Below are 16622 nucleotides of genomic sequence, written 5' to 3'. Positions count from 1 at the left end.
CCTAAGGCCAGAAGGCCCGGAATAAGGGTGTGTGCGAAGAAAGAAAATTTGAAGTGCTTGTGCAAATGTGCCATAAACTCAAGTGGGGTTCCCAATCCCAGTGAGTTAAGGCACCCCAGGGTCACCACTCCTGGGGCACTTCACACTTCGGGCTTTCGATCTTCCCCGGCCCAATGGCGTCGATCCTGGGGGGCCATGCTTTCCACCAGATGACTATATTAGCCACCTGGCGTACTAACAAGCGCCTAAACCCCAGTGTGCATAATGTATCAATCTACTAGGGCGGCCAACATCCAAAACCGCCTTTTCGAAAGATACTACACTTGATCTTAGCCAAAAGGCCGAGAAGCGATAACCAGAATTGGTTTCCGACTACGGTGCCACCCAAGGATTCTGAAAAGTCCATTTGTGGAGATGGCCACCTGGACTCCCGTTAAGAAGACATGCTGTCAACCTCTAGATCCCTCACATGCCTGCACTTTTCGGCTTGCTGCTGCTGCAATCCACGCGTTTTAGATCTGCATAACTCCACCTCTTTTAGCACAGTACCCTCAACCCCCGGCTGTTCCCACCCGCCTCAACACCGTTGGAAGGGAGGAGAACCAATTAAGGCGGGGGGGGGTGGAACGAGCAGCTGTCTACCCTTAGCAGGAGGGTTGCTGATTAATTACCTCTCCTGCTGCTGCTGCTGCTGCTGGCTGTCCAGCAGCAGACTGAAGGTGGCTGCTGCTGTGCGCAGGTATATAAAGGCTCAGAGCCTATTATGACACGCGCAGCCAGCGTTCCATTGCCACATTCCGTCTACTGCAGGCGGGATACCTGGATGGCTGAATGTCACTGAGAAGCTCACAGAGACCGCCATAAGCAACAGTTTAAAAGAATGCCACAGACTAATCAACCAAACTTTTTGGGTTGGTTTCTCTTTTATAGTCTGCAGGCATTAAATGAAAGAAGTCAGTGTTCCAGCAGAGGGAGACAACGTTTCAGAAAAGGCATTGTAGCAAACCAAAAAAGAAATTTTAAGCGCAGCAGAGTAACCAGCTCACATACCTGTTAGCTCAGGTGAGTTTAAAAGGCTGCTGTTGATAACAAGGGCATTTGCTAAATAGATGATGTGTGTGCAACAATATACTGAAAGGTCAATTATATTGTGCAGCTTATCTCACCACCTGTAGTTATTTAGGTGAAAGCTCCAAAATGCTTGCCTAATATGTCTGTTTATCCAAAAGGAAGTATAGAGGGAGAGCTAGATAGATAGCATTGCATTACATTACATTACATGGCAATGCAATGCACAGTTGCTGAAGTTGAACCAAAATGAGCTTGTCATCTGGCTTCTGCAACTTTTAACATGAAAAATCCAATGAGGAGAAGAAAAGCAAAGCCAAAGAGTCCATCCCAAAATCCGACAAACAAGCAAAATGAACAAAAAGCATTGAATTCAATTCTTTCTGATTTTAGAAACTGCATTAAAGAAGGGGTGCACCGGTCCTAGAGATACTGCAATACCAGGTCAATGCGTGGAGTGGACAGAGCAAGCTCTTTTTCCATCTCCCTGTTCTAAAAATCCATTTAATATATGGTCCCCAGATAGGGGACGTATCAGATATTAAACTGATAAGAACAGATACTACACTTGATCTTAGCCAAAAGGCCGAGAAGCGATAACCAGAATTGGTTTCCGACTACGGTGCCACCCAAGGATTCTGAAAAGTCCATTTGTGGAGATGGCCACCTGGACTCCCGTTAAGAAGACATGCTGTCAACCTCTAGATCCCTCACATGCCTGCACTTTTCGGCTTGCTGCTGCTGCAATCCACGCGTTTTAGATCTGCATAACTCCACCTCTTTTAGCACAGTACCCTCAACCCCCGGCTGTTCCCACCCGCCTCAACACCGTTGGAAGGGAGGAGAACCAATTAAGGCGGGGGGGGGGTGGAACGAGCAGCTGTCTACCCTTAGCAGGAGGGTTGCTGATTAATTACCTCTCCTGCTGCTGCTGCTGCTGGCTGTCCAGCAGCAGACTGAAGGTGGCTGCTGCTGTGCGCAGGTATATAAAGGCTCAGAGCCTATTATGACACGCGCAGCCAGCGTTCCATTGCCACATTCCGTCTACTGCAGGCGGGATACCTGGATGGCTGAATGTCACTGAGAAGCTCACAGAGACCGCCATAAGCAACAGTTTAAAAGAATGCCACAGACTAATCAACCAAACTTTTTGGGTTGGTTTCTCTTTTATAGTCTGCAGGCATTAAATGAAAGAAGTCAGTGTTCCAGCAGAGGGAGACAACGTTTCAGAAAAGGCATTGTAGCAAACCAAAAAAGAAATTTTAAGCGCAGCAGAGTAACCAGCTCACATACCTGTTAGCTCAGGTGAGTTTAAAAGGCTGCTGTTGATAACAAGGGCATTTGCTAAATAGATGGTGTGTGTGCAACAATATACTGAAAGGTCAATTATATTGTGCAGCTTATCTCACCACCTGTAGTTATTTAGGTGAAAGCTCCAAAATGCTTGCCTAATATGTCTGTTTATCCAAAAGGAAGTATAGAGGGAGAGCTAGATAGATAGCATTGCATTACATTACATTACATGGCAATGCAATGCACAGTTGCTGAAGTTGAACCAAAATGAGCTTGTCATCTGGCTTCTGCAACTTTTAACATGAAAAATCCAATGAGGAGAAGAAAAGCAAAGCCAAAGAGTCCATCCCAAAATCCGACAAACAAGCAAAATGAACAAAAAGCATTGAATTCAATTCTTTCTGATTTTAGAAACTGCATTAAAGAAGGGGTGCACCGGTCCTGGAGATACTGCAATACCAGGTCAATGCGTGGAGTGGACAGAGCAAGCTCTTTTTCCATCTCCCTGTTCTAAAAATCCATTTAATATATGGTCCCCAGATAGGGGACGTATCAGATATTAAACTGATAAGAACAGATACTACACTTGATCTTAGCCAAAAGGCCGAGAAGCGATAACCAGAATTGGTTTCCGACTACGGTGCCACCCAAGGATTCTGAAAAGTCCATTTGTGGAGATGGCCACCTGGACTCCCGTTAAGAAGACATGCTGTCAACCTCTAGATCCCTCACATGCCTGCACTTTTCGGCTTGCTGCTGCTGCAATCCACGCGTTTTAGATCTGCATAACTCCACCACTTTTAGCACAGTACCCTCAACCCCTGGCTGTTCCCACCCGCCTCAACACCGTTGGAAGGGGGGAGAACCAATTAAGGCGGGGGGGGGGGTGGAACGAGCAGCTGTCTACCCTTAGCAGGAGGGTTGCTGATTAATTACCTCTCCTGCTGCTGCTGCTGCTGGCTGTCCAGCAGCAGACTGAAGGTGGCTGCTGCTGTGCGCAGGTATATAAAGGCTCAGAGCCTATTATGACACGCGCAGCCAGCGTTCCATTGCCACATTCCGTCTACTGCAGGCGGGATACCTGGATGGCTGAATGTCACTGAGAAGCTCACAGAGACCGCCATAAGCAACAGTTTAAAAGAATGCCACAGACTAATCAACCAAACTTTTTGGGTTGGTTTCTCTTTTATAGTCTGCAGGCATTAAATGAAAGAAGTCAGTGTTCCAGCAGAGGGAGACAACGTTTCAGAAAAGGCATTGTAGCAAACCAAAAAAGAAATTTTAAGCGCAGCAGAGTAACCAGCTCACATACCTGTTAGCTCAGGTGAGTTTAAAAGGCTGCTGTTGATAACAAGGGCATTTGCTAAATAGATGGTGTGTGTGCAACAATATACTGAAAGGTCAATTATATTGTGCAGCTTATCTCACCACCTGTAGTTATTTAGGTGAAAGCTCCAAAATGCTTGCCTAATATGTCTGTTTATCCAAAAGGAAGTATAGAGGGAGAGCTAGATAGATAGCATTGCATTACATTACATTACATGGCAATGCAATGCACAGTTGCTGAAGTTGAACCAAAATGAGCTTGTCATCTGGCTTCTGCAACTTTTAACATGAAAAATCCAATGAGGAGAAGAAAAGCAAAGCCAAAGAGTCCATCCCAAAATCCGACAAACAAGCAAAATGAACAAAAAGCATTGAATTCAATTCTTTCTGATTTTAGAAACTGCATTAAAGAAGGGGTGCACCGGTCCTGGAGATACTGCAATACCAGGTCAATGCGTGGAGTGGACAGAGCAAGCTCTTTTTCCATCTCCCTGTTCTAAAAATCCATTTAATATATGGTCCCCAGATAGGGGACGTATCAGATATTAAACTGATAAGAACAGATACTACACTTGATCTTAGCCAAAAGGCCGAGAAGCGATAACCAGAATTGGTTTCCGACTACGGTGCCACCCAAGGATTCTGAAAAGTCCATTTGTGGAGATGGCCACCTGGACTCCCGTTAAGAAGACATGCTGTCAACCTCTAGATCCCTCACATGCCTGCACTTTTCGGCTTGCTGCTGCTGCAATCCACGCGTTTTAGATCTGCATAACTCCACCTCTTTTAGCACAGTACCCTCAACCCCCGGCTGTTCCCACCCGCCTCAACACCGTTGGAAGGGAGGAGAACCAATTAAGGCGGGGGGGGGGTGGAACGAGCAGCTGTCTACCCTTAGCAGGAGGGTTGCTGATTAATTACCTCTCCTGCTGCTGCTGCTGCTGGCTGTCCAGCAGCAGACTGAAGGAGGCTGCTGCTGTGCGCAGGTATATAAAGGCTCAGAGCCTATTATGACACGCGCAGCCAGCGTTCCATTGCCACATTCCGTCTACTGCAGGCGGGATACCTGGATGGCTGAATGTCACTGAGAAGCTCACAGAGACCGCCATAAGCAACAGTTTAAAAGAATGCCACAGACTATTCAACCAAACTTTTTGGGTTGGTTTCTCTTTTATAGTCTGCAGGCATTAAATGAAAGAAGTCAGTGTTCCAGCAGAGGGAGACAACGTTTCAGAAAAGGCATTGTAGCAAACCAAAAAAGAAATTTTAAGCGCAGCAGAGTAACCAGCTCACATACCTGTTAGCTCAGGTGAGTTTAAAAGGCTGCTGTTGATAACAAGGGCATTTGCTAAATAGATGGTGTGTGTGCAACAATATACTGAAAGGTCAATTATATTGTGCAGCTTATCTCACCACCTGTAGTTATTTAGGTGAAAGCTCCAAAATGCTTGCCTAATATGTCTGTTTATCCAAAAGGAAGTATAGAGGGAGAGCTAGATAGATAGCATTGCATTACATTACATTACATGGCAATGCAATGCACAGTTGCTGAAGTTGAACCAAAATGAGCTTGTCATCTGGCTTCTGCAACTTTTAACATGAAAAATCCAATGAGGAGAAGAAAAGCAAAGCCAAAGAGTCCATCCCAAAATCCGACAAACAAGCAAAATGAACAAAAAGCATTGAATTCAATTCTTTCTGATTTTAGAAACTGCATTAAAGAAGGGGTGCACCGGTCCTGGAGATACTGCAATACCAGGTCAATGCGTGGAGTGGACAGAGCAAGCTCTTTTTCCATCTCCCTGTTCTAAAAATCCATTTAATATATGGTCCCCAGATAGGGGACGTATCAGATATTAAACTGATAAGAACAGATACTACACTTGATCTTAGCCAAAAGGCCGAGAAGCGATAACCAGAATTGGTTTCCGACTACGGTGCCACCCAAGGATTCTGAAAAGTCCATTTGTGGAGATGGCCACCTGGACTCCCGTTAAGAAGACATGCTGTCAACCTCTAGATCCCTCACATGCCTGCACTTTTCGGCTTGCTGCTGCTGCAATCCACGCGTTTTAGATCTGCATAACTCCACCTCTTTTAGCACAGTACCCTCAACCCCCGGCTGTTCCCACCCGCCTCAACACCGTTGGAAGGGAGGAGAACCAATTAAGGCGGGGGGGGGGGTGGAACGAGCAGCTGTCTACCCTTAGCAGGAGGGTTGCTGATTAATTACCTCTCCTGCTGCTGCTGCTGCTGGCTGTCCAGCAGCAGACTGAAGGTGGCTGCTGCTGTGCGCAGGTATATAAAGGCTCAGAGCCTATTATGACACGCGCAGCCAGCGTTCCATTGCCACATTCCGTCTACTGCAGGCGGGATACCTGGATGGCTGAATGTCACTGAGAAGCTCACAGAGACCGCCATAAGCAACAGTTTAAAATAATGCCACAGACTAATCAACCAAACTTTTTGGGTTGGTTTCTCTTTTATAGTCTGCAGGCATTAAATGAAAGAAGTCAGTGTTCCAGCAGAGGGAGACAACGTTTCAGAAAAGGCATTGTAGCAAACCAAAAAAGAAATTTTAAGCGCAGCAGAGTAACCAGCTCACATACCTGTTAGCTCAGGTGAGTTTAAAAGGCTGCTGTTGATAACAAGGGCATTTGCTAAATAGATGGTGTGTGTGCAACAATATACTGAAGGTCAATTATATTGTGCAGCTTATCTCACCACCTGTAGTTATTTAGGTGAAAGCTCCAAAATGCTTGCCTAATATGTCTGTTTATCCAAAAGGAAGTATAGAGGGAGAGCTAGATAGATAGCATTGCATTACATTACATTACATGGCAATGCAATGCACAGTTGCTGAAGTTGAACCAAAATGAGCTTGTCATCTGGCTTCTGCAACTTTTAACATGAAAAATCCAATGAGGAGAAGAAAAGCAAAGCCAAAGAGTCCATCCCAAAATCCGACAAACAAGCAAAATGAACAAAAAGCATTGAATTCAATTCTTTCTGATTTTAGAAACTGCATTAAAGAAGGGGTGCACCGGTCCTGGAGATACTGCAATACCAGGTCAATGCGTGGAGTGGACAGAGCAAGCTCTTTTTCCATCTCCCTGTTCTAAAAATCCATTTAATATATGGTCCCCAGATAGGGGACGTATCAGATATTAAACTGATAAGAACAGATACTACACTTGATCTTAGCCAAAAGGCCGAGAAGCGATAACCAGAATTGGTTTCCGACTACGGTGCCACCCAAGGATTCTGAAAAGTCCATTTGTGGAGATGGCCACCTGGACTCCCGTTAAGAAGACATGCTGTCAACCTCTAGATCCCTCACATGCCTGCACTTTTCGGCTTGCTGCTGCTGCAATCCACGCGTATTAGATCTGCATAACTCCACCTCTTTTAGCACAGTACCCTCAACCCCCGGCTGTTCCCACCCGCCTCAACACCGTTGGAAGGGAGGAGAACCAATTAAGGCGGGGGGGGGGGGTGGAACGAGCAGCTGTCTACCCTTAGCAGGAGGGTTGCTGATTAATTACCTCTCCTGCTGCTGCTGCTGCTGGCTGTCCAGCAGCAGACTGAAGGTGGCTGCTGGTGTGCGCAGGTATATAAAGGCTCAGAGCCTATTATGACACGCGCAGCCAGCGTTCCATTGCCACATTCCGTCTACTGCAGGCGGGATACCTGGATGGCTGAATGTCACTGAGAAGCTCACAGAGACCGCCATAAGCAACAGTTTAAAAGAATGCCACAGACTAATCAACCAAACTTTTTGGGTTGGTTTCTCTTTTATAGTCTGCAGGCATTAAATGAAAGAAGTCAGTGTTCCAGCAGAGGGAGACAACGTTTCAGAAAAGGCATTGTAGCAAACCAAAAAAGAAATTTTAAGCGCAGCAGAGTAACCAGCTCACATACCTGTTAGCTCAGGTGAGTTTAAAAGGCTGCTGTTGATAACAAGGGCATTTGCTAAATAGATGGTGTGTGTGCAACAATATACTGAAAGGTCAATTATATTGTGCAGCTTATCTCACCACCTGTAGTTATTTAGGTGAAAGCTCCAAAATGCTTGCCTAATATGTCTGTTTATCCAAAAGGAAGTATAGAGGGAGAGCTAGATATATAGCATTGCATTACATTACATTACATGGCAATGCAATGCACAGTTGCTGAAGTTGAACCAAAATGAGCTTGTCATCTGGCTTCTGCAACTTTTAACATGAAAAATCCAATGAGGAGAAGAAAAGCAAAGCCAAAGAGTCCATCCCAAAATCCGACAAACAAGCAAAATGAACAAAAAGCATTGAATTCAATTCTTTCTGATTTTAGAAACTGCATTAAAGAAGGGGTGCACCGGTCCTGGAGATACTGCAATACCAGGTCAATGCGTGGAGTGGACAGAGCAAGCTCTTTTTCCATCTCCCTGTTCTAAAAATCCATTTAATATATGGTCCCCAGATAGGGGACGTATCAGATATTAAACTGATAAGAACAGATACTACACTTGATCTTAGCCAAAAGGCCGAGAAGCGATAACCAGAATTGGTTTCCGACTACGGTGCCACCCAAGGATTCTGAAAAGTCCATTTGTGGAGATGGCCACCTGGACTCCCGTTAAGAAGACATGCTGTCAACCTCTAGATCCCTCACATGCCTGCACTTTTCGGCTTGCTGCTGCTGCAATCCACGCGTTTTAGATCTGCATAACTCCACCTCTTTTAGCACAGTACCCTCAACCCCCGGCTGTTCCCACCCGCCTCAACACCGTTGGAAGGGAGGAGAACCAATTAAGGCGGGGGGGGGGGGGTGGAACGAGCAGCTGTCTACCCTTAGCAGGAGGGTTGCTGATTAATTACCTCTCCTGCTGCTGCTGCTGCTGGCTGTCCAGCAGCAGACTGAAGGTGGCTGCTGCTGTGCGCAGGTATATAAAGGCTCAGAGCCTATTATGACACGCGCAGCCAGCGTTCCATTGCCACATTCCGTCTACTGCAGGCGGGATACCTGGATGGCTGAATGTCACTGAGAAGCTCACAGAGACCGCCATAAGCAACAGTTTAAAAGAATGCCACAGACTAATCAACCAAACTTTTTGGGTTGGTTTCTCTTTTATAGTCTGCAGGCATTAAATGAAAGAAGTCAGTGTTCCAGCAGAGGGAGACAACGTTTCAGAAAAGGCATTGTAGCAAACCAAAAAAGAAATTTTAAGCGCAGCAGAGTAACCAGCTCACATACCTGTTAGCTCAGGTGAGTTTAAAAGGCTGCTGTTGATAACAAGGGCATTTGCTAAATAGATGGTGTGTGTGCAACAATATACTGAAAGGTCAATTATATTGTGCAGCTTATCTCACCACCTGTAGTTATTTAGGTGAAAGCTCCAAAATGCTTGCCTAATATGTCTGTTTATCCAAAAGGAAGTATAGAGGGAGAGCTAGATAGATAGCATTGCATTACATTACATTACATGGCAATGCAATGCACAGTTGCTGAAGTTGAACCAAAATGAGCTTGTCATCTGGCTTCTGCAACTTTTAACATGAAAAATCCAATGAGGAGAAGAAAAGCAAAGCCAAAGAGTCCATCCCAAAATCCGACAAACAAGCAAAATGAACAAAAAGCATTGAATTCAATTCTTTCTGATTTTAGAAACTGCATTAAAGAAGGGGTGCACCGGTCCTGGAGATACTGCAATACCAGGTCAATGCGTGGAGTGGACAGAGCAAGCTCTTTTTCCATCTCCCTGTTCTAAAAATCCATTTAATATATGGTCCCCAGATAGGGGACGTATCAGATATTAAACTGATAAGAACAGATACTACACTTGATCTTAGCCAAAAGGCCGAGAAGCGATAACCAGAATTGGTTTCCGACTACGGTGCCACCCAAGGATTCTGAAAAGTCCATTTGTGGAGATGGCCACCTGGACTCCCGTTAAGAAGACATGCTGTCAACCTCTAGATCCCTCACATGCCTGCACTTTTCGGCTTGCTGCTGCTGCAATCCACGCGTTTTAGATCTGCATAACTCCACCTCTTTTAGCACAGTACCCTCAACCCCCGGCTGTTCCCACCCGCCTCAACACCGTTGGAAGGGAGGAGAACCAATTAAGGCGGGGGGGGGTGGAACGAGCAGCTGTCTACCCTTAGCAGGAGGGTTGCTGATTAATTACCTCTCCTGCTGCTGCTGCTGCTGGCTGTCCAGCAGCAGACTGAAGGTGGCTGCTGCTGTGCGCAAGTATATAAAGGCTCAGAGCCTATTATGACACGCGCAGCCAGCGTTCCATTGCCACATTCCGTCTACTGCAGGCGGGATACCTGGATGGCTGAATGTCACTGAGAAGCTCACAGAGACCGCCATAAGCAACAGTTTAAAAGAATGCCACAGACTAATCAACCAAACTTTTTGGGTTGGTTTCTCTTTTATAGTCTGCAGGCATTAAATGAAAGAAGTCAGTGTTCCAGCAGAGGGAGACAACGTTTCAGAAAAGGCATTGTAGCAAACCAAAAAAGAAATTTTAAGCGCAGCAGAGTAACCAGCTCACATACCTGTTAGCTCAGGTGAGTTTAAAAGGCTGCTGTTGATAACAAGGGCATTTGCTAAATAGATGGTGTGTGTGCAACAATATACTGAAAGGTCAATTATATTGTGCAGCTTATCTCACCACCTGTAGTTATTTAGGTGAAAGCTCCAAAATGCTTGCCTAATATGTCTGTTTATCCAAAAGGAAGTATAGAGGGAGAGCTAGATAGATAGCATTGCATTACATTACATTACATGGCAATGCAATGCACAGTTGCTGAAGTTGAACCAAAATGAGCTTGTCATCTGGCTTCTGCAACTTTTAACATGAAAAATCCAATGAGGAGAAGAAAAGCAAAGCCAAAGAGTCCATCCCAAAATCCGACAAACAAGCAAAATGAACAAAAAGCATTGAATTCAATTCTTTCTGATTTTAGAAACTGCATTAAAGAAGGGGTGCACCGGTCCTGGAGATACTGCAATACCAGGTCAATGCGTGGAGTGGACAGAGCAAGCTCTTTTTCCATCTCCCTGTTCTAAAAATCCATTTAATATATGGTCCCCAGATAGGGGACGTATCAGATATTAAACTGATAAGAACAGATACTACACTTGATCTTAGCCAAAAGGCCGAGAAGCGATAACCAGAATTGGTTTCCGACTACGGTGCCACCCAAGGATTCTGAAAAGTCCATTTGTGGAGATGGCCACCTGGACTCCCGTTAAGAAGACATGCTGTCAACCTCTAGATCCCTCACATGCCTGCACTTTTCGGCTTGCTGCTGCTGCAATCCACGCGTTTTAGATCTGCATAACTCCACCTCTTTTAGCACAGTACCCTCAACCCCCGGCTGTTCCCACCCGCCTCAACACCGTTGGAAGGGAGGAGAACCAATTAAGGCGGGGGGGGGGGTGGAACGAGCAGCTGTCTACCCTTAGCAGGAGGGTTGCTGATTAATTACCTCTCCTGCTGCTGCTGCTGGCTGTCCAGCAGCAGACTGAAGGTGGCTGCCGCTGTGCGCAGGTATATAAAGGCTCAGAGCCTATTATGACACGCGCAGCCAGCGTTCCATTGCCACATTCCGTCTACTGCAGGCGGGATACCTGGATGGCTGAATGTCACTGAGAAGCTCACAGAGACCGCCATAAGCAACAGTTTAAAAGAATGCCACAGACTAATCAACCAAACTTTTTGGGTTGGTTTCTCTTTTATAGTCTGCAGGCATTAAATGAAAGAAGTCAGTGTTCCAGCAGAGGGAGACAACGTTTCAGAAAAGGCATTGTAGCAAACCAAAAAAGAAATTTTAAGCGCAGCAGAGTAACCAGCTCACATACCTGTTAGCTCAGGTGAGTTTAAAAGGCTGCTGTTGATAACAAGGGCATTTGCTAAATAGATGGTGTGTGTGCAACAATATACTGAAAGGTCAATTATATTGTGCAGCTTATCTCACCACCTGTAGTTATTTAGGTGAAAGCTCCAAAATGCTTGCCTAATATGTCTGTTTATCCAAAAGGAAGTATAGAGGGAGAGCTAGATAGATAGCATTGCATTACATTACATTACATGGCAATGCAATGCACAGTTGCTGAAGTTGAACCAAAATGAGCTTGTCATCTGGCTTCTGCAACTTTTAACATGAAAAATCCAATGAGGAGAAGAAAAGCAAAGCCAAAGAGTCCATCCCAAAATCCGACAAACAAGCAAAATGAACAAAAAGCATTGAATTCAATTCTTTCTGATTTTAGAAACTGCATTAAAGAAGGGGTGCACCGGTCCTGGAGATACTGCAATACCAGGTCAATGCGTGGAGTGGACAGAGCAAGCTCTTTTTCCATCTCCCTGTTCTAAAAATCCATTTAATATATGGTCCCCAGATAGGGGACGTATCAGATATTAAACTGATAAGAACAGATTTTTTTTTTTTTTTTTTTTTTTTTTTTTAGCCCGAATTCGTGTACAAAACCTGAGTGCGCTTAAAAAAGTGACAAGTGCCACAAAAAAAGTGCACTAGGATGCTGGTCTTCTTGAAACCCTCTCCAAAAGGAGAAGGGTCCCCCAAACCATTCCCCGTCCCTCCGAGCCAAAAGGCCACAGCGAGGAACAGGGACAAAAAGCCACCTCCAGCCGAAGCCAGAGGCGACCCAATCTTACCCCCAGCACCTGCCCGAGTTCTCACCCGAGCAAGGCACTGGGAGCCAAAGACTGTGCTCCCCTCCCGGAAGAGGGGAGCCAACAACGCTCTCCTCCCGAAAGAGGAGAGCCAGGGGGGTTCAGGGGGGAGCGGAACCTGATGGCCACACACTCCCCCCCTAGACCTGCCAAGAGAGGAACCCGTAAGGGAACCGCATCCCGACAAAATCCTAGTAGGACGTGACACACGTGAATAAGTGGACACACAGTGACAAAGAAATTAAATAAATAGTGAAGGTTTCACAGTATAATACTGCCCGGACCTTCGACCGGGAATTGAAAAATTCCCCATCCTAAGGCCAGAAGGCCCGGAATAAGGGTGTGTGCGAAGAAAGAAAATTTGAAGTGCTTGTGCAAATGTGCCATAAACTCAAGTGGGGTTCCCAATCCCAGTGAGTTAAGGCACCCCAGGGTCACCACTCCTGGGGCACTTCACACTTCGGGCTTTCGATCTTCCCCGGCCCAATGGCGTCGATCCTGGGGGGCCATGCTTTCCACCAGATGACTATATTAGCCACCTGGCGTACTAACAAGCGCCTAAACCCCAGTGTGCATAATGTATCAATCTACTAGGGCGGCCAACATCCAAAACCGCCTTTTCAAAAGATACTACACTTGATCTTAACCAAAAGGCCGAGAACTGATAAGAACAGATACTACACTTGATCTTAGCCAAAAGGCCGAGAAGCGATAACCAGAATTGGTTTCCGACTACGGTGCCACCCAAGGATTCTGAAAAGTCCATTTGTGGAGATGGCCACCTGGACTCCCGTTAAGAAGACATGCTGTCAACCTCTAGATCCCTCACATGCCTGCACTTTTCGGCTTGCTGCTGCTGCAATCCACGCGTTTTAGATCTGCATAACTCCACCTCTTTTAGCACAGTACCCTCAACCCCCGGCTGTTCCCACCCGCCTCAACACCGTTGGAAGGGAGGAGAACCAATTAAGGCGGGGGGGGGGGTGGAACGAGCAGCTGTCTACCCTTAGCAGGAGGGTTGCTGATTAATTACCTCTCCTGCTGCTGCTGCTGCTGGCTGTCCAGCAGCAGACTGAAGGTGGCTGCTGCTGTGCGCAGGTATATAAAGGCTCAGAGCCTATTATGACACGCGCAGCCAGCGTTCCATTGCCACATTCCGACTACTGCAGGCGGGATACCTGGATGGCTGAATGTCACTGAGAAGCTCACAGAGACCGCCATAAGCAACAGTTTAAAAGAATGCCACAGACTAATCAACCAAACTTTTTGGGTTGGTTTCTCTTTTATAGTCTGCAGGCATTAAATGAAAGAAGTCAGTGTTCCAGCAGAGGGAGACAACGTTTCAGAAAAGGCATTGTAGCAAACCAAAAAAGAAATTTTAAGCGCAGCAGAGTAACCAGCTCACATACCTGTTAGCTCAGGTGAGTTTAAAAGGCTGCTGTTGATAACAAGGGCATTTGCTAAATAGATGGTGTGTGTGCAACAATATACTGAAAGGTCAATTATATTGTGCAGCTTATCTCACCACCTGTAGTTATTTAGGTGAAAGCTCCAAAATGCTTGCCTAATATGTCTGTTTATCCAAAAGGAAGTATAGAGGGAGAGCTAGATAGATAGCATTGCATTACATTACATTACATGGCAATGCAATGCACAGTTGCTGAAGTTGAACCAAAATGAGCTTGTCATCTGGCTTCTGCAACTTTTAACATGAAAAATCCAATGAGGAGAAGAAAAGCAAAGCCAAAGAGTCCATCCCAAAATCCGACAAACAAGCAAAATGAACAAAAAGCATTGAATTCAATTCTTTCTGATTTTAGAAACTGCATTAAAGAAGGGGTGCACCGGTCCTGGAGATACTGCAATACCAGGTCAATGCGTGGAGTGGACAGAGCAAGCTCTTTTTCCATCTCCCTGTTCTAAAAATCCATTTAATATATGGTCCCCAGATAGGGGACGTATCAGATATTAAACTGATAAGAACAGATACTACACTTGATCTTAGCCAAAAGGCCGAGAAGCGATAACCAGAATTGGTTTCCGACTACGGTGCCACCCAAGGATTCTGAAAAGTCCATTTGTGGAGATGGCCACCTGGACTCCCGTTAAGAAGACATGCTGTCAACCTCTAGATCCCTCACATGCCTGCACTTTTCGGCTTGCTGCTGCTGCAATCCACGCGTTTTAGATCTGCATAACTCCACCTCTTTTAGCACAGTACCCTCAACCCCCGGCTGTTCCCACCCGCCTCAACACCGTTGGAAGGGAGGAGAACCAATTAAGGCGGGGGGGGGGGTGGAACGAGCAGCTGTCTACCCTTAGCAGGAGGGTTGCTGATTAATTACCTCTCCTGCTGCTGCTGCTGGCTGTCCAGCAGCAGACTGAAGGTGGCTGCCGCTTTGCGCAGGTATATAAAGGCTCAGAGCCTATTATGACACGCGCAGCCAGCGTTCCATTGCCACATTCCGTCTACTGCAGGCGGGATACCTGGATGGCTGAATGTCACTGAGAAGCTCACAGAGACCGCCATAAGCAACAGTTTAAAAGAATGCCACAGACTAATCAACCAAACTTTTTGGGTTGGTTTCTCTTTTATAGTCTGCAGGCATTAAATGAAAGAAGTCAGTGTTCCAGCAGAGGGAGACAACATTTCAGAAAAGGCATTGTAGCAAACCAAAAAAGAAATTTTAAGCGCAGCAGAGTAACCAGCTCACATACCTGTTAGCTCAGGTGAGTTTAAAAGGCTGCTGTTGATAACAAGGGCATTTGCTAAATAGATGGTGTGTGTGCAACAATATACTGAAAGGTCAATTATATTGTGCAGCTTATCTCACCACCTGTAGTTATTTAGGTGAAAGCTCCAAAATGCTTGCCTAATATGTCTGTTTATCCAAAAGGAAGTATAGAGGGAGAGCTAGATAGATAGCATTGCATTACATTACATTACATGGCAATGCAATGCACAGTTGCTGAAGTTGAACCAAAATGAGCTTGTCATCTGGCTTCTGCAACTTTTAACATGAAAAATCCAATGAGGAGAAGAAAAGCAAAGCCAAAGAGTCCATCCCAAAATCCGACAAACAAGCAAAATGAACAAAAAGCATTGAATTCAATTCTTTCTGATTTTAGAAACTGCATTAAAGAAGGGGTGCACCGGTCCTGGAGATACTGCAATACCAGGTCAATGCGTGGAGTGGACAGAGCAAGCTCTTTTTCCATCTCCCTGTTCTAAAAATCCATTTAATATATGGTCCCCAGATAGGGGACGTATCAGATATTAAACTGATAAGAACAGATACTACACTTGATCTTAGCCAAAAGGCCGAGAAGCGATAACCAGAATTGGTTTCCGACTACGGTGCCACCCAAGGATTCTGAAAAGTCCATTTGTGGAGATGGCCACCTGGACTCCCGTTAAGAAGACATGCTGTCAACCTCTAGATCCCTCACATGCCTGCACTTTTCGGCTTGCTGCTGCTGCAATCCACGCGTTTTAGATCTGCATAACTCCACCTCTTTTAGCACAGTACCCTCAACCCCCGGCTGTTCCCACCCGCCTCAACACCGTTGGAAGGGAGGAGAACCAATTAAGGCGGGGGGGGGGGTGGAACGAGCAGCTGTCTACCTTTAGCAGGAGGGTTGCTGATTAATTACCTCTCCTGCTGCTGCTGCTGCTGGCTGTCCAGCAGCAGACTGAAGGTGGCTGCTGCTGTGCGCAGGTATATAAAGGCTCAGAGCCTATTATGACACGCGCAGCCAGCGTTCCATTGCCACATTCCGTCTACTGCAGGCGGGATACCTGGATGGCTGAATGTCACTGAGAAGCTCACAGAGACCGCCATAAGCAACAGTTTAAAAGAATGCCACAGACTAATCAACCAAACTTTTTGGGTTGGTTTCTCTTTTATAGTCTGCAGGCATTAAATGAAAGAAGTCAGTGTTCCAGCAGAGGGAGACAACGTTTCAGAAAAGGCATTGTAGCAAACCAAAAAAGAAATTTTAAGCGCAGCAGAGTAACCAGCTCACATACCTGTTAGCTCAGGTGAGTTTAAAAGGCTGCTGTTGATAACAAGGGCATTTGCTAAATAGATGGTGTGTGTGCAACAATATACTGAAAGGTCAATTATATTGTGCAGCTTATCTCACCACCTGTAGTTATTTAGGTGAAAGCTCCAAAATGCTTGCCTAATATGTCTGTTTATCCAAAAGGAAGTATAGAGGGAGAGCTAGATAGATAGCATTGCAT

The 16622-nt window shown here is 45.7% G+C and overlaps 10 non-coding genes and 3 pseudogenes across 10 annotated transcripts; all 13 read right to left on the bottom strand.

The window, feature by feature from the left end:
* Positions 1 to 261: 261 nt before the first annotated feature.
* LOC141201052 (U2 spliceosomal RNA) lies at positions 262 to 353 on the bottom strand (annotated as a pseudogene).
* Positions 354 to 1475: 1122 nt separating this feature from the next.
* Positions 1476 to 1666, bottom strand: LOC141200459 (U2 spliceosomal RNA). The gene has a single exon (XR_012272179.1). It is a non-coding gene; the product is annotated as a U2 spliceosomal RNA (small nuclear RNA).
* A 1120-nt stretch (positions 1667 to 2786) lies between these two features.
* LOC141199999 (U2 spliceosomal RNA) lies at positions 2787 to 2977 on the bottom strand. The gene has a single exon (XR_012271736.1). It is a non-coding gene; the product is annotated as a U2 spliceosomal RNA (small nuclear RNA).
* A 1121-nt stretch (positions 2978 to 4098) lies between these two features.
* On the bottom strand, positions 4099 to 4289 carry LOC141199998 (U2 spliceosomal RNA). The gene has a single exon (XR_012271735.1). It is a non-coding gene; the product is annotated as a U2 spliceosomal RNA (small nuclear RNA).
* Positions 4290 to 5409: 1120 nt separating this feature from the next.
* Positions 5410 to 5600, bottom strand: LOC141199997 (U2 spliceosomal RNA). The gene has a single exon (XR_012271734.1). It is a non-coding gene; the product is annotated as a U2 spliceosomal RNA (small nuclear RNA).
* A 1120-nt stretch (positions 5601 to 6720) lies between these two features.
* On the bottom strand, positions 6721 to 6911 carry LOC141199996 (U2 spliceosomal RNA). Its single transcript, XR_012271733.1, has one exon. It is a non-coding gene; the product is annotated as a U2 spliceosomal RNA (small nuclear RNA).
* Positions 6912 to 8033: 1122 nt separating this feature from the next.
* On the bottom strand, positions 8034 to 8224 carry LOC141199995 (U2 spliceosomal RNA). Its single transcript, XR_012271732.1, has one exon. It is a non-coding gene; the product is annotated as a U2 spliceosomal RNA (small nuclear RNA).
* Positions 8225 to 9347: 1123 nt separating this feature from the next.
* On the bottom strand, positions 9348 to 9538 carry LOC141199994 (U2 spliceosomal RNA). The gene has a single exon (XR_012271731.1). It is a non-coding gene; the product is annotated as a U2 spliceosomal RNA (small nuclear RNA).
* A 1119-nt stretch (positions 9539 to 10657) lies between these two features.
* On the bottom strand, positions 10658 to 10848 carry LOC141199993 (U2 spliceosomal RNA). Its single transcript, XR_012271730.1, has one exon. It is a non-coding gene; the product is annotated as a U2 spliceosomal RNA (small nuclear RNA).
* A 1118-nt stretch (positions 10849 to 11966) lies between these two features.
* Positions 11967 to 12192, bottom strand: LOC141200904 (U2 spliceosomal RNA; annotated as a pseudogene).
* A 758-nt stretch (positions 12193 to 12950) lies between these two features.
* On the bottom strand, positions 12951 to 13089 carry LOC141200966 (U2 spliceosomal RNA; annotated as a pseudogene).
* A 1121-nt stretch (positions 13090 to 14210) lies between these two features.
* LOC141199991 (U2 spliceosomal RNA) lies at positions 14211 to 14401 on the bottom strand. Its single transcript, XR_012271728.1, has one exon. It is a non-coding gene; the product is annotated as a U2 spliceosomal RNA (small nuclear RNA).
* A 1118-nt stretch (positions 14402 to 15519) lies between these two features.
* LOC141199990 (U2 spliceosomal RNA) lies at positions 15520 to 15710 on the bottom strand. Its single transcript, XR_012271727.1, has one exon. It is a non-coding gene; the product is annotated as a U2 spliceosomal RNA (small nuclear RNA).
* Positions 15711 to 16622: the final 912 nt, after the last annotated feature.

Source organism: Phyllobates terribilis, unplaced genomic scaffold (genome assembly GCF_046119375.1).
Source record: "Phyllobates terribilis strain yellow unplaced genomic scaffold, ASM4611937v1 Scaffold_108__1_contigs__length_5656254, whole genome shotgun sequence".
Taxonomy (NCBI): Eukaryota; Metazoa; Chordata; class Amphibia; order Anura; family Dendrobatidae; genus Phyllobates; species Phyllobates terribilis.
This window is presented reverse-complemented; position numbering and strand designations above follow the sequence as displayed.